This window comes from Triticum dicoccoides, chromosome 1A (assembly GCF_002162155.2).
Source record: "Triticum dicoccoides isolate Atlit2015 ecotype Zavitan chromosome 1A, WEW_v2.0, whole genome shotgun sequence".
NCBI classification, from domain to species: Eukaryota; Viridiplantae; Streptophyta; class Magnoliopsida; order Poales; family Poaceae; genus Triticum; species Triticum dicoccoides.
In genome coordinates this window covers 225,245,130-225,262,125 of record NC_041380.1, presented here as the reverse complement: position 1 = coordinate 225,262,125, position 16,996 = coordinate 225,245,130, and positions in this window count along the sequence as shown.

The window sequence follows — 16,996 nt, the reverse complement described above, 5'->3', positions numbered from 1 at the left end:
GTTTAGACTTCGGGTTTTGTTTAGATTAAAAGTTCGCCATAGCTGCAACTTCGCGTACTTCGTTTGTGTTCAACGACCAGACAAAGGCGTCACAGAACCCCACCTTGATCAATAAAGCTTTCATCTTATATTCGCAATATCCAGATTGCAATCTCAGTTTCTTGCTTGTTCTTCGTTTGCTCGCAGGAAACAGACCCTCGTGGTCAGGTTGATCGTGCTCCGGCGTGGTCAATAACCTCTCGGAGTTGGTTTAGCGATTGCTAAGGCGCGACGTCCTCGCACGTTCGTAGTCGGATCGTCAAAGTCGACTTCCACCAAAGCGAAATCCACCATCTCATCGAAAGACGGGACACCTTTGCCTCTATCACTATTTTGATGATATACTGATTTATAGCAGATCTTTGGAAGAACACTTGGAACATTTACGTGCTGTTTTTATTGCTCTACGTGATGCACGTTTGTTTGGTAACCTTGGGAAGTGCACCTTTTGCACCGACCGAGTATCTTTTCTTGGCTATGTTGTTACTCCACAGGGAATTGAAGTTGACAAAGCCAAGATTGAAGCTATTGAGAGTTGGCCGCAGCCCAAAACGGTCACACAAGTGAGGAGTTTTCTTGGCCTCGCTGGATTCTATAGGCGTTTTGTGAGAGATTTCAGCACCATTGCTGCACCTCTCAACGAGCTTACAAAGAAGGATGTGCCTTTTGTTTGGGGTACCGCACAGGAAGAAGCTTTCACGGTATTGAAAGATAAGTTGACACATGCTCCTTTACTCCAACTTCCTGATTTTAATAAGACTTTTGAGCTTGAATGTGATGCTAGTGGAATTGGATTAGGAGGTGTGTTATTACAAGATGGCAAACCTGTTGCATACTTTTCTGAAAAATTGAGTGGGCCTAGTCTGAATTATTCTACTTATGATAAAGAATTATATGCTCTTGTTCGGACTTTAGAAACATGGCAACATTATTTATGGCCCAAAGAATTTGTTATACATTCTGATCATGAATCATTGAAACATATTAAAAGTCAAGCTAAACTGAATCGTAGACATGCTAAATGGGTTGAATTCATTGAGACTTTCCCTTATGTCATTAAACACAAGAAGGGAAAAGAAAATGTTATTGCTGATGCATTGTCTCGTCGCTATACTATGCTTTCACAACTTGACTTCAAAATATTTGGTTTGGAGACCATCAAAGATCAATATGTGCATGATGCTGATTTTAAAGATGTAATGCAGACTTGTAAAGAAGGAAGAATGTGGAACAAGTTTGTTGTTAACGATGGATTTGTGTTTCGTGCTAACAAGCTATGCATTCCAGCTAGCTCCGTTCGTCTTTTGTTGTTGCAGGAGGCGCATGGAGGAGGATTAATGGGACACTTTGGCGTGAAGAAGACGGAGGACGTACTTGCTACACATTTCTTTTGGCCAAAGATGAGACGGGATGTTGAGCGTTTTATTGCTCGCTGCACTACATGTCAAAAAGCTAAGTCACGACTCAATCCTCATGGTTTATATATGCCTTTGCCTGTACCTAGTGTTCCTTGGGAGGATATATCTATGGACTTTGTTTTAGGTTTACCAAGAACAAAGAAGGGGAGGGATAGCATATTTGTTGTCGTGGATAGATTCTCAAAAATGGCACACTTTATACCATGTCATAAAAGTGATGATGCTGTTAATGTTGCTGATTTGTTCTTTCGTGAAATTATTCGCTTGCATGGTGTGCCAAATACTATTGTTTCAGGTCGTGATACTAAATTTCTTAGCCACTTTTGGAGATGTTTATGGGCTAAGTTGGGGACTAAACTGCTTTTTAGTACTACTTGTCACCCCAAAACTGATGGACAAACTGAAGTAGTCAATAGAACGTTGTCTACTATGCTTAGGGCTGTTTTGAAGAATAATAAGAAAATGTGGGAGGAATGCTTGCCTCATATTGAATTTGCTTATAATCGTTCATTGCATTCTACTACTAAGATGTGCCCTTTTGAAGTTGTGTATGGTTTCCTACCTCGTGCACCTATTGATTTGTTGCCTCTTCCATCTTCGGAGAAGGTTAATTTTGATGCTAAACAACGTGCTGCATTGATTTTAAAAATGCATGAGTTAACTAAGGAAAACATTGAGCGCATGAATGCTAAATATAAACTTGCTGGAGATAAGGGTAGAAAACATGTTGTGTTTGCACCTGGAGATCTTGTTTGGTTACATTTGCGTAAGGATAGATTTCCTGATTTGCGCAAATCAAAGTTAATGCCACGTGCTGATGGTCCCTTTAAGGTGTTAGAGAAAATAAATGATAATGCATATAAACTTGAGCTGCCTGCAGATTTTGGGGTTAGTCCCACTTTTAACATTGCAGATTTGAAGCCTTATTTGGGTGAGGAAGATAAACTTCCGTCGAGGACGACTTCATTTCAAGAAGGGGAGGATGATGAGGACATCAATACAATTGTTACACCCACAGCCCCTGCTGCTATACATACTGGACCAATTACTAGAGCTCGTGCACGCCAACTAAATTACCAGGTACTTTCGTTTCTTGGTAATGATTCTAATGTTCATGAGAATATGATGCTGCCTAAATTGGATACATTTGTTTTGCTTACAAATGAAGGGCCTAGCTTGGAGAAGGATGAACATTGGAGCAAGAACAAGCATGGAGATGATGGCATGCGCAAGGGGAACAAGAACGGAGTTACAAGTGATGATTTCAGGACTTTGAAGCCACCATAATGGGTGCATGAAGCCTTGGACGAAATATACAAGATGCCACTTCATAAATTTCGTCCCGAGGCTATTTTAGGTGTTGCGTCACCTTATTATTGGGCCAGGCCCATGTAATTTCGAAATACATAAGTATAGGCTATTTTTAGAGTCCGTATGTGTGGGGAAACAAGAGATAGGGTTGATTTCGGACCCCTCCACCAAGGGCCACGAAATTCCCCCCTCTTCCTCCATATATACAGTCCTTAGGGCATCGTTTAGACTTTGGGTTTTGTTTAGATTAAAAGTTCGCCATAGCTGCAACTTCGCGTACTTCGTTTGTGTTCAACGACCAGACAAAGGCGTCACAGAACCCCACCTTGATCAATAAAGCTTTCATCTTATATTCGCAATATCCAGATTGCAATCTTAGTTTCTTGCTTGTTCTTCGTTTGCTCGCAGGAAACAGACCCTCGTGGTCAGGTTGATCATGCTCCGGCGTGGTCAATAACCTCTCGGAGTTGGTTTAGCGATTGCTAAGGCGCGACGTCCTCGCACGTTCGTAGTCGGATCGTCAAAGTCGACTTCCACCAAAGCGAAATCCACCATCTCATCGAAAGACGGGACACCTTTGCCTCTATCAGTATGGGTCCGGGACAGGTTTTAGACGCGTGCGTGTGGAGGGCCGCGAGCTGATGAGAGAGGTTAGATTGGGCCTGGCGGTAAGTAGTGAACTGTGTAGATGGTCTAGGGAGGAAAGAGAGGGAAAGCTGTTGGGGAACGTAGCAGAAATTCAAAATTTTCTACGCATCACCAAGATCAATCTATGGAGTAATCTAGCAACGAGGGGAAGGAGAGTGCATCTACATACCCTTGTAGATCGCTAAGCGGAAGCGTTCAAGAGAACGGGGTTGATGGAGTCGTACTCGTCGTGATCCAAATCACCGATGATCCTAGTGCCGAACGGACGACACCTCCGCGTTCAACACACGTACAGCCCGGTGACGTCTCCCATGCCTTGATCCAACAAGGAGAGAGGGAGAGGTTGAGGAAGACTCCATCCAGCAGCAGCACAACGGCGTGGTGGTGATGGAGGAGCGTGGCAATCCTGCAGGGCTTCGCCAAGCACCGCGAGATATGAGGAGAAAGAGAGGGAGGGCTGCACCAACAGGCAGAGATCAGATCACGTGTTATGGGCAGCCCCAGGCCTCACTATATATAGGGGAGAGGGAGGAGGGTGCGCCCCCTCTAGGGTTCCCACCCCTAGGGGGGCGGCAGCCCTAGATGGGAAAGGGGAGGCGTCCAAGGGGAGGAATCCCTCCTCCCCAAGGCACCTAGGAGGTGCCTTCCCCTCCTAGGACTCTTCCTTTCAGGGTTTCCCCACCCTAGGCGCATGGTCCCTAGGGGAAAGTGGCGCCCCAGCCCACTTTGGGCTGGATCCCTTCCCACTTCAGCCCATGGGGCCCTCCGGGATAGGTGGCCCCACCCGGTGGACCCCCGGGACCCTTCCGGTGGACCCGGTACAATACCGATGACCCCGAAACTTGTCCCGATGGCCGAAATAGGACTTCCTATATATAAATCTTTACCTCCGGGCCATTCCGGAACTCCTCGTGACGTTCGGGATCTGATCCGGGACTCCGAACAACATTCGGTAACCACATACAAGCTTCCTTTATAACCCTAGCGTCATCGAACCTTAAGTGTGTAGACCCTACGGGTTCGGGAGACATGCAGACATGACCGAGACATTCTCCGGTCAATAACCAACAGCGGGATCTGGATACCCATGTTGGCTCCCACATGTTCCACGATGATCTCATCGGATGAACCACGATGTCAAGGACTTAATCAATCCCGTATACAATTCCCTTTGTCTATCGGTACGATACTTGCCCGAGATTCGATCGTCGGTATACCGATACCTTATTCAATCTCGTTACCGGCAAGTCTCTTTACTCGTTCCGTAACACATCATCCCGTGATCAACTCCTTGATCACATTGTGCACATTATGATGATGTCCTACCGAGTGGGCCCAGCGATATGATCACCACCAATCCGTGTCCATATACCACCACCGATCCATATCCATATACTACCACCGCTACCACCACCGCTGCCATATACCACCACCATATATCCACCACCAATCCGAGTTCCTTGCTTATTAGGGTTGTTTTCGAGATCCATCTAGATTCCGATTCGTGTTTCCTTGCCGGAGTAGGTTTCGGAAAAAAAAAAATATTCAGAGTGTGCTTTTCCCTTGTTTACGTGCCGCGCCGTGATTTTGTTAGTGTTCTAGGCTCGCGTCTCTAGCACAGTCTAGCCTAGGACCAGCACAGTACCGTCGTTGAGCGTTTATTCAACTTTGCATCTCTGAATTGATTATTGCTGACCCTTTTTGCTACCATATTATAAGCCTTCCCAGCTCCACATACATCTACGTCGTGCGTTTGACTCTCCCTGGTAATCGCTCTATCCAAGCTTTGAGAGTTTTTGACTACAACGGTTGCCGATCACCGCCTGCTGCTGGGTAAGAACTGGTAAGAATTTGAGGTTTGCTTGACGGATTTGTGACACCCACCACCACCACTTGTTCGTAGTCTGTAGGATCATATTCTTGTGTGTTTCTATTGCTGCTAACCATGCCAGGATCACAAGCCGACGAGATTGACTGGGAGAATTTATCGAACAAGGAGCTTCATGATAAGTTTCAGCAAATGATGACTGAACAGGTGCAAGATGTGCTGAACAATTTTGAAGAGGCCATGGAGAAGATCACTGGCCTTGAGAAGACGTTTGAAACAAAGCTCGATAACAAGTTTAATGAATTGCTCGCGCGTCTTCCACCACCACCACCCGCTGCACCTAACGCACCTCTCCAACAACAACAACAACGACTACCTCCACGTCGCGAAACAGACCTCCGCCGAGCAAGCCGTGTTCCTCTTGCGTTTGGCCAAACTGTTGGTGCTGCTGTTGATACTTCTGTGGCTCCTGCTGCTGATGCGGAGGAGGATGATTATGTGGGAGATTATGAGGATGAGGTTGATCAAAATCAGCACTACGTGCAGCCACCTGTACCACCACCAGCAGGTCGACCTCAGGTATATATTTGTAATGGTAGGCCTGCACCACCACCTCAGGTATGAGATGATGTCCATATTCCTAAACTGAAATTGAATATTCCACCATTTGAGGGTAGATATGTTCCTTGATAGAGGCGGGGGTGTCCCGATCTTTCGATGAGATGATAACTATCGATTTGGTGGAGACGACTTTGACGATCCGACTACAAACGTGCACGACGTTGCGCCTTAGCAATCGCTAAACCAATCTCCTGAGGTTACTGACGATGCCGGAAGCACGGTCAGCCTGACCACGAAGGTCTATTCCTGCAGGCAATCGAAGAACGAGCAAGAATATGATAAAGCAATCTGAATATTGCAAATATATATGAAGTATTGATAATGGTGGGGATCCGGAAGCGGTCTTGGTCTGGTCGTTGGACACAAACGAAGTACACGAAGTTGCAATGGCTAACTTTTAACTAAACAAATCCCAAGGAAAAAGCTACTAGATGGATCTACTTATATAGGAGCAAGGGGTGGCGGCCAAGGAGGTGGGAGGACGTCCCAAGGCAGCCTAAAACTAACCCTAGGTCGTACAAGGCTCATGGGCCCAAGTGGAGGTGATGTAACACCTTTGGACTTGTAGTTTGACTCGGATTCTGCTGCAGCATCAGATTGTTTCGTCCACAACTCAACGCTCCGGACGAATTTGAAGGTGATTCCAATTGGGTTGGAAAGTGCACGAAATCTAGTTTCCAACAAAAAAGGAATCACCCAATTCGGAGTCCGTATGAAAAACTTGTGTGCGTTTTGAGTCAGGTATGTCTGTGCAGTCCGAATCTGAATCCAGAACGTGAGAGACTTGGACTCTATCTTCTCTTGGGCCAAAAGTGACGTGAGAGAACTTTTTGGACAGCAAATAAACATCTCTTTCTTCCTTATCTTCATATGTGGATTGTACAAATGTCCCATACACCTGCAATTAGACAAAACACAAAAGTGTGTGAAGTATTTTTGTTCTGGATAACATAAATAGATTATTGAATAGTTTGCACTAGAAATCACCTGACAAATATGCATATATGCAATATTTTTGGTCATATCCAAGGTAGTGATGTCCTCATCATCCTCCCCTTCTTGAAAATAAAGCCGTCCTCGGCGTTGCTTAATCTGAAATGTGGCTAACAAAAGAGACAAGGTGTACATGTTGTATATGTATATGTCATCCATTTTTACTTCCCTTGATTTTTGCATATATGACACATGAATAGATGAGTAACTTGCATAGTTCATAAAATCTAAAGCCAAAAAATTAGCACAAGAAGTAGAGGGCATGAAAATATTGCAACTCAGTTTGCACATATAAGTGAAGCTCTTATTCATTTCAAAAGATTGACAATGTTCATCATTAAACCATCCCAACATTGGTGAATAAACCTTACTTGCATCAAATTTACATGCTACAACATGCTTAAATAAGCAAACATGCAATAAGTCATTCAACACAGAATCATCACCAAGATTAGAGGTCATATCAAAATGATTAAACATTGGTTCTTTTGCATCAATACTTAATTCAATGGGTGCACTCAAATTTGTTGGTATTTCAGTTGTTTGATCACATGGCAAAGTCAAATTATCAACGTAGTCCTCTAAAATAGGTGGTGTGATCAAAGTAGTGGGTAGCTCATCAGATGGTGCATTCAAATTGACAAGGCATTCATCATTCTCATGTAGAGATGGAAGATCAGTACCTTTGTCATTACCTCTTATGATCAACTCAGATGATGTAGCCACTCTCGGGGCCGATGTGTCACATGGTGGAGGCGATGTAGTCCTGATAACAACGGATGTGGTTGTCATAGTATGCCTAGTAGTTGAAGGAACAATCATATCAACTCTTGGAATGTGCACCGTGCGCTTGTTCTCCTCATGGCCAACACGTCGTTTTATTTCCTGTTCAGCTTTGCAAGCAAGATGAAACAAATGGTCCATAGGATAACACTCTTCATGAATTAGTATCTCTTGAATATCACGGTTTAATCCTCCCCAAAATCTATCCATAAAATCATCTTCACTTTCTTCTAAAGAGGAATGCAACAAGGTAGTTTGTAAATCATCATAATATTTTGTTACAGTTTCACTACCTTGTTTTAAGTGTTGCAACTTCTTAATCATGTCACGAGTATAATAAGCAGGGACGAAAGTATGTCGCATGGCAAGTTTCAAATCATCCCAAGTAGTAGGTATATAATCAGGATGTAACTGACAATATTCACTCCACCAAACCAAAGCATAACCAGTGAAAGAACCAACCGCAACCTTAACCTTTTTATGTTCATTGAAATTATGGGAAGCAAATATATTTTTTATGTCGAACTCCCATTCAATATATAAAGCAGTTTAAAACGGCCATTAAATGGTGGTATAGATACATTAACCTGATCATGTGCATTTGGATGTTTGTGCACCTCTCGTGACGGTTGTGGTATTTGCAAAGGTGGTGGCACGTCTCCCGCGATCGACAAAGCCCATGAATTGACTCTGGATCCTGTCATGATTAGTAGAACAAGAAACAAAACCCAAAAATAATGTTCCTATAACTACTAGGATGTGGTGGTAAAACGCTCACAGTAAAGCAAATATCAATGTCTTACAAGTTCTTACCATGCAGCAGGCGGTGATCGGCAACCAGCGGTGTCAAGTAACTCCGAATATTGAGTAAAGCGATTGCCAGGGGAGCGTACGTATACACGGTGTAGAAATATGTGGAGCTGGGTTGGCTATATATGGTAGCAAAAGATTAGCAATAATCAATTCAAAGATGCAATGTTGAAAAAACGCTCAACGACGGTACTGTGCTGGTCCTAGGCTAGACCGGACTAGAGACGCGAGCCTAGAACACTAATGAGGTCATGGCGTAGCACAACTAGCATCAATGAAGGATACTGAGTAGCTCTTGACAGCAAGATATAAGTGAAGATCACAACGGCAGTGAAGATAATGATGAAAAACAACTGCCAAGCAGGATATACAACAACTCTCTCTCCAACTTTCCTCTTGAAAAGTTTGAGACAATTTTCTGATAAATTCTTTCAAAGAATGCTACTAACTCAAGCTTTCCAATGCAAAAAGAATCACTCAATTCCGAGTTGATATGAGGAGTCAAAGAATTCTAAAACTGGCCTGAAAAATTGGAACAAGCTGTATTCACGAACTTCGGAGGGCAAAAAGACCTATTTCGAAGCCGATTTTGAGGTGTCAAATATTGAACTAGCTTCTGCAACTATTTAGATGCGGCTCGTCGCTATCTTCAATTTGAGTACTCACGGAGCCAAAATGGACTTCGTATGAGGAAGATACACCTGTTTTACTGAACAGTGCGCAAAACAGATTCCAATCCGAATTCAGGTACGAGATTGATTCTAGATAGATCCAATTTTTTTTCTTCTCTCTTTTTTTTTCTCACGCTTTTTTTTCTTCTCTCTCTTTTTCTTTCTTTTTTTCTCTTTTTTTTCTCTATCTTTTTTTTTCTCCCTCTTTCCAAGACAAACTAGATAAGATGCAGATTGGATCAGGCGAAGATGTGAATGACCTCAACTATGATTATGACAATGAACAGTGCATAGCACATGGTGGAAATTAATAGATGAGATGGTGGACAGCGGAACGGATAATGATGCAGCGGCGGTGATAGAGGCAAAGGTGTCCCGTCTTTCGATGAGATGGTGGATTTCGCTTTGGTGGAAGTCGACTTTGACGATCCGACTACGAACGTGTGAGGACGTCGCGCCTTAGCAATCGCTAAACCAACTCCGAGAGGTTATTGACCACGCCGGAGCACGATCAACCTGACCACGAGGGTCTGTTTCCTGCGAGCAAACGAAGAACAAGCAAGAAACTAAGATTGCAATCTGGATATTGCGAATATAAGATGAAAGCTTTATTGATCAAGGTGGGGTTCTGTGACGCCTTTGTCTGGTCGTTGAACACAAACGAAGTACGCGAAGTTGCAGCTATGGCGAACTTTTAATCTAAACAAAACCCAAAGGCTAAACGATGCCCTAAGGGCTGTATATATGGAGGAAGAGGGGGGAATTTCGTGGCCCTTGGTGGAGGGGTCCGAAATCAACCCTATCTCTTGTTTCCCCACACATACGGACTCTAAAAATAGCCTATACTTATGTATTTCGAAATTACATGGGCCTGGCCCAATAATAAGGTGACGCAGCACCTAAAATAGCCTCGGGACGAAATTTATGAAGTGGCATCTTGTATATTTCGTCCAAGGCTTCATGCACCCATTATGGTGGCTTCAAAGTCCTGAAATCATCACTTGTAACTCCATTCTTGCTCTTGCTCCAATGTTCATCCTTCTCCAAGCTAGGCCCTTCATTTGTAAGCAAAACAAATGTATCCAATTTAGGCAGCATCATATTCTCATGAACATTAGAATCATTACCAAGAAACGAAAGTACCTGGTAATTTAGTTGGCGTGCACGAGCTCTAGTAATTGGTCCAGTATGTATAGCAGCAGGGGCTGTGGGTGTAACAATTGTATTGATGTCCTCATCAAAACGGAGCGTGGCTACCCGACTTTTTTTTTCCGAAACCTACTCCGGCAAGGAAACACGAATCGGAAACTAGATGGATCTCGAAAACAACCCTAATAAGCAAGGAACTCGGATTGGTGGTGGTTATATGGTGGTGGTATATGGCAGCGGTGGTGGTAGCGGTGGTAGTATATGGATATGGATCGGTGGTGGTATATGGACACGGATTGGTGGTGGTATATGGATACGGATTCGGAGCGGTGGTGGTAGATGGCAGGGGCGATGATGATGGTGCGGCGGCGGCGTGACAACTTATGACCAGAACTCGAAACTCTAAAAGACTAGACTCTAAGACCAGCAACTAGACACGACGATGCAACCGCAAATTCAACAAAGCAAAACCCTAAAAAGATTATGCAAAGGCTCAGATTGGTTCGGATATGATGAACTAACCCTAATTTTTTTTTGGTGGCTTTTTCGTGGACTGTAGGTATGAAGAACAGACTCGATCTAAACTACGAAAAACTGTAAAATCTCACCGAGCAACCTGGAAATCTGATACCACTTGATAGAGGCAAAGGTGTCCCGTCTTTCGATGAGATGGTGGATTTCGCTTTGGTGGAAGTCGACTTTGACGATCCGACTACGAACGTGCGAGGACGTCGCGCCTTAGCAATCGCTAAACCAACTCCGAGAGGTTATTGACCACGCCGGAGCATGATCAACCTGACCACGAGGGTCTGTTTCCTGCGAGCAAACGAAGAACAAGCAAGAAACTGAGATTGCAATCTGGATATTGCGAATATAAGATGAAAGCTTTATTGATCAAGGTGGGGTTCTGTGACGCCTTTGTCTGGTCGTTGAACACAAACGAAGTACGCGAAGTTGCAGCGATGGCGAACTTTTAATCTAAACAAAACCCAAGGTCTAAACGATGCCCTAAGGGCTGTATATATGGAGGAAGAGGGGGTGGATTTCGTGGCCCTTGGTGGAGGGGTCCGAAATCAACCCTATCTCTTGTTTCCCCACACATACGGACTCTAAAAATAGCCTATACTTATGTATTTCGAAATTACATGGGCCTGGCCCAATAATAAGGTGACGCAGCACCTAAAATAGCCTCGGGACGAAATTTATGAAGTGGCATCTTGTATATTTCGTCCAAGGCTTCATGCACACATTATGGTGGCTTCAAAGTCCTGAAATCATCACTTGTAACTCCGTTCTTGTTCCCCTTGCGCATGCCATCATCTCCATGCTTGTTCTTGCTCCAATGTTCATCCTTCTCCAAGCTAGGCCCTTCATTTGTAAGCAAAACAAATGTATCCAATTTAGGCAGCATCATATTCTCATGAACATTAGAATCATTACCAAGAAACGAAAGTACCTGATAATTTAGTTGGCGTGCACGAGCTCTAGTAATTGGTCCAGTATGTATAGCAGCAGGGGCTGTGGGTGTAACAATTGTATTGATGTCCTCATCAATGCCTTTGCCTGTACCTAGTGTTCCTTGGGAGGATATATCTATGGACTTTGTTTTAGGTTTACCTCGAACAAAGAAGGGGAGGGATAGCATATTTGTTGTCGTGGATAGATTCTCGAAAATGGCACACTTTATACCATGTCATAAAAGTGATGATGCTGTTAATGTTGCTGATTTGTTCTTTCGTGAAATTATTCGCTTGCATGGTGTGCCAAATACTATTGTTTCAGATCGTGATACTAAATTTCTTAGCCACTTTTGGAGATGTTTATGGGCTAAGTTGGGGACTAAACTGCTTTTTAGTACTACTTGTCACCCCCAAACTGATGGACAAACTGAAGTAGTCAATAGAACGTTGTCTACTATGCTTAGGGCTGTTTTGAAGAATAATAAGAAAATGTGGGAGGAATGCTTGCCTCATATTGAATTTGCTTATAATCGTTCATTGCATTCTACTACTAAGATGTGCCCTTTTGAAGTTGTGTATGGTTTCCTACCTCGTGCACCTATTGATTTGTTGCCTCTTCCATCTTCGGAGAAGGTTAATTTTGATGCTAAACAACGTGCTGAATTGATTTTAAAAATACATGACTTAACTAAGGAAAACATTGAGCGTATGAATGCTAAATATAAACTTGCTGGAGATAAGGGTAGAAAACATGTTGTGTTTGCACCTGGAGATCTTGTTTGGTTACATTTGCGTAAGGATAGATTTCCTGATTTGCGCAAATCAAAGCTAATGCCACGTGCTGATGGTCCCTTTAAGGTGTTAGAGAAAATAAATGATAATGCATATAAACTTGAGTTGCCTGCAGATTTTGGGGTTAGTCCCACTTTTAACATTGCAGATTTGAAGCATTATGTGGGTGAGGAAGATGAACTTCCGTCGAGGACGACTTCATTTCAAGAAGGGGAGGATGATGAGGACATCAATACAATTGTTACACCCACAGCCCCTGCTGCTATACATACTGGACCAATTACTAGAGCTCGTGCACGCCAACTAAATTATCAGGTACTTTCGTTTCTTGGTAATGATTCTAATATTCATGAGAATATGATGCTGCCTAAATTGGATACATTTGTTTTGCTTACAAATGAAGGGCCTAGCTTGGAGAAGGATGAACATTGGAGCAAGAACAAGCATGGAGATGATGGCATGCGCAAGGGGAACAAGAACGGAGTTACAAGTGATGATTTCAGGACTTTGAAGCCACCATAATGTGTGCATGAAGCCTTGGACGAAATATACAAGATGCCACTTCATAAATTTCGTCCCGAGGCTATTTTAGGTGCTGCGTCACCTTATTATTGGGCCAGGCCCATGTAATTTCGAAATACATAAGTATAGGCTATTTTTAGAGTCCGTATGTGTGGGGAAACAAGAGATAGGGTTGATTTCGGACCCCTCCACCAAGGGCCACGAAATCCACCCCCTCTTCCTCCATATATACAGCCCTTAGGGCATCGTTTAGACCTTGGGTTTTGTTTAGATTAAAAGTTCGCCATAGCTGCAACTTCGCGTACTTCGTTTGTGTTCAACGACCAGACAAAGGCGTCACAGAACCCCACCTTGATCAATAAAGCTTTCATCTTATATTCGCAATATCTAGATTACAATCTTAGTTTCTTGCTTGTTCTTCGTTTGCTCGCAGGAAACAGACCCTCGTGGTCAGGTTGATCGTGCTCCGGCGTGGTCAATAACCTCTCGGAGTTGGTTTAGCGATTGCTAAGGCGCGACGTCCTCGCACGTTCGTAGTCGGATCGTCAAAGTCGACTTCCACCAAAGCGAAATCCACCATCTCATCGAAAGACGGGACACCTTTGCCTCTATCAAGATACCTCTCCGTTTTACACGGAGTGACAAATCCCAGTCTCGATTCGTGCCAACCCAACAGACACTTTCGGAGATACCCGTAGTGTACCTTTATAGCCACCCAGTTACGTTGTGACGTTTGGCACACCCAAAGTATTCCTACGGTATCCGGGAGTTGCACAATCTCATGGTCTAAGGAAATGATACTTGACATTAGAAAAGCTTTAGCATACGAACTACACGATCTAGTGCTATGCTTAGGATTGGGTCTTGTCCATCACATCATTCTCCTAATGATGTGATCCCGTTATCAACGACATCCAATGTCCATGGTCAGGAAACCGTAACCATCTACTGATCAACGAGCTAGTCAACTAGAGGCTTACTAGGGACATGGTGTTGTCTATGTATCCACACATGTATCTGAGTTTTCTATCAATACAATTCTAGCATGGATAATAAACAATTATCATGAACAAGGAAATATAATAATAATCAATTTATTGTTGCCTCTAGGGCATATTTCCAACAAAAGCCCGGCAACAATTTTCTCGGACCGAAAACGTCCGACGATTTGACCGAGTATATTGTCGCTATAGTTATCCGTTGGTGCGTCAAACGGACTCCGAATGCGATGAAACTTGGCAGGTGGCCTACTGACAACAAAACAACACCTCATGCCAACTTTCAGCCCATTCCGAGAACATTTTTCGGCCACTTATAAAATAATACTTCAGAGGTGCCGCGGGCGCGTGCAAGTGTGTCTAGGCTCGGAACGGCCAACGGAAAGAACGGGGAGGCCAGGACAGATGCAAGTTTTGAAAACATGATGATGCAATGCACATGATGACATGGCAAGATGCAACACGGAAGCAAAAGACAAGGCAACAACAGCGAATAACTGGAAGACACCTGGCGCAACGGTCTAGGGGTGTCACAACACTCCACCACTACGAGAGGATCTCGTCTCGAGATCTAGGATGGCACCGGAGGGAAAAAGAAGAGGAAGAGAAGAGGTAAAACTAAGTTGCTTCTTTGACAAACGAGTGAAACCACGAACCTTGAGAGGTTAAACAATTTTTAAGAAAGAATAGAACGAAGATGAACGAAGTTGAATACACTCTGTTAGATAAGAGAAACAAGGAACCTTACTAGAACCTTGTAGGTTGAAAGACGTAAGAAAAGTGTTACAATAGGCAAGAGGTACATTCAAGCACTCCGGTTGAAACGAGATGAACAAGGAACAATAAAGATCAATTACAACAACACTCCGGTTGGAAATAGAAGGCAAATATATGAACTTGGCAAAATGAAAGCACCTGGATGAGACTCCGATTAGAAAAGGAATGATAGCCACAACACTCCGGTTAAAACAAAATAGAGAAGGAATAAGAATGATATAATTTGGGCAGCACTCCGGCTGTAAATGGAAGGATTTGAACATGATCTTGACAAGATGAGAGGATATTTGATGAGATCAACAACACACTGCCTCTGGAACTATTGAAAGAATGGCACAAGGGTAAGAAAGATTTCAGACGGCACTCCGGTTGAGAAGGGAGGCAAAACTTGACAGAATGGGAAGAACTTGAAAAGAAAACACGACACTCCGATTGAATGGATAAACAAAAGGAAAGAACATGATCTTTGACAACAAATGGGATGATGGGTCGAAGAGTGCAGCATCACAATGCCTCCGGAAGAAATGAAAGAAAAGAATTTACTGAATGGGGAAAATAAGATCTTGAAAGAGCACGCTTACACGAGATGCTAGAACGGAGTTGTTGGATTATCAACAACGAAAGGATAAGCTTTTTGTGGCCTTATGGAAAAAATTTCAAATTCTTGAGGTGAAATTCTGCCACTAACGAAAAACAATAGATTGGATTGATATCAATAAGAAGACAAGAAGCTTATCTCCCCGGGAGGATAAATGAAGAACTTGGATCATTTATAAGCACCATAAATAGCAACAATCCTTAGGGAAAGCTTTAGGTGAAATATAACCCAAGATAACTCCAATGAAGAGATTGATGGGTTTAAATATCTCATTCTTGTGAATGCAGAATGATATATTACCACCTCAAAAGATAAGGGAGAACAATTGCACTCCGGATTACAAGATGAAGAAAACTTGAGCTCCTCTGAAAAGAATCTCAATGAACACTTCGAGAATGAATTAAATCCTTGATGAACCATCATGTAGAGCCTCCATGAAGAACACCGGTAACAAAAGAATGACCAAACGAAAGGAAAGAGAAGTTGAAAACACAAAGTGAATCCTTGCAATGATTTAGATGGATCTTCGTGATGATATAATGCGAAAAACATGGAACTCCGGAAAAAGAAAAGATGAAAACATTTAAACCGAGAATTTGATGAGCCTCTGGAATAAGGAATTAATCACTTGGATGAAAACAAGAATACGAATTACATTATGCTTATCCTTCACGAATTAAATTGATGACAAGAAATGGATTGCATACCACTTATTCTCGTAGAAAGATTAAGATAGATATAGCACAAACTTGGGAAGGTCTTCTACGAACCGTCGGTAGGATTGGAAAGAACGAATGAATTGCTATGATAATGAAGGAAAAGAAATCTTCAACAAACCACCGTAAGGATTAAAAAAGAACAAAGAAAAGATAAAGAAACACCGAGAAGAATTAGCAAATGAACGAAGAGATCATGAACTGATTAGAGGATATTTGAACAATGCACTGGTAAGATTTAGAGAATGAGAGTTGAAGGCTGAGAATGAATAATTATGAGATGATGGGCTCCGGAGAAACAAACTGAAAAGACTCCTGAATTGCTCCGGATGGGTGAAAAGAATTCTGACAATCAAAAACAATTATGAGAGGATGGACTCAAGCTTGAAGTACACATCTTTGAGAGAACGAATAGGATGATGCGGAGCATCCCATGATCATCCCCATGGACGCATCGACACCTCCAGCGACACCACTTGGACCAATGTGATAGAGGCGGGGTGTCCCGATCTTTCGATGACATGATAACTATCAATTTGGTGAAGATGACTTTGACGATCCGACTACAAACGTGCACGACGTTGCGCCTTAGCAATCGCTAAACCAACTCCGAGAGGTTATTGACCACGCCGAAGCACAATCAACCTGACCACGAAGGTCTATTGATAGAGGCGAGGTGTCCCGATCTTTCGATGAGATGATAACTATCGATTTGGTGGAGATGACTTTGACGATCCGACTACAAACGTGCACGACGTTGTGCCTTAGCAATCGCTAAACCAACTCCGAGAGGTTATTGACCACGCCGGAGCACAATCAACCTGACCACGAAGGTCTATTCCTGCAAGCAATCGAAGAACAA